We start from the raw sequence: 786 nt of genomic DNA, 5'->3' as shown, positions 1-786 counted from the left end.
GCATTGTGTATTATTTGTAAAGAATAAAAAGTTTTGAATGGTACAACAATGCACTATAATACAAAAAAATTGACTATATACCTGTTGTAATTTAGTTATCTATAGTCCGATGATATTTCGGAATACAATTCCTTCTTCAGATATTCTTAGATGGAGTCGCGGCTATAATCTGTTATATATCAATAACGAGATTACACACACACACACACACACACACACACACACACACACACACACACACATATATGTGACGACGGAGGAGTTAGCTCTTTGGCGAACGACCCTGCACAAATGATTTCTTCCTAGTGATCAAATGTAGGTGCAGTACATTAACTCACGCTCTCCATCAAATCGACGTTGCCTGAAAAGGTGGAAGGTGTACCACGCATCTCGTGTCGAAGTGATCGCAGAGCAAATTGAGATAAAGTGTTTTGCTCAAGTCGGTCCAGAAATTAAAAAAATATATTTGTGTATGTATGTGTGTATGTATGTATGTATGTATGTATGTATACATACGGCGGTGCATCAACATGGCCGCAGCTCTGAGCTGAAACTACAGCAAAATATATATACATACACACATACATATATACATACATTTGAATTCCTGCACCGACTTGCGTTTTTGAGGGAAGCATTTCATCTCAAGTTGGTCTAATATACAGTAGATACATTTGATCACTAGGAAGAAATCATTTGTGCAGGAAATTCGCCAAACAGTTAGCCCCTGCTCCCTCATCTTCCACAGTAGAGTCCGTCATGTAGTGTATATATATATATATATAT

At 37.4% G+C, this 786-nt stretch overlaps 1 protein-coding gene across 14 annotated transcripts in view; it reads right to left on the bottom strand.

The window, feature by feature from the left end:
• Nucleotides 1-786, bottom strand: part of LOC106876118 (FMRFamide peptide receptor frpr-18) — a 162455-nt gene that overhangs the window by 106287 nt on the left and 55382 nt on the right. The gene's annotated exons all lie outside the window — the stretch shown is intronic.

Source organism: Octopus bimaculoides, chromosome 15, assembly GCF_001194135.2.
Source record: "Octopus bimaculoides isolate UCB-OBI-ISO-001 chromosome 15, ASM119413v2, whole genome shotgun sequence".
Taxonomy (NCBI): domain Eukaryota; kingdom Metazoa; phylum Mollusca; class Cephalopoda; order Octopoda; family Octopodidae; genus Octopus; species Octopus bimaculoides.
This window is presented reverse-complemented; position numbering and strand designations above follow the sequence as displayed.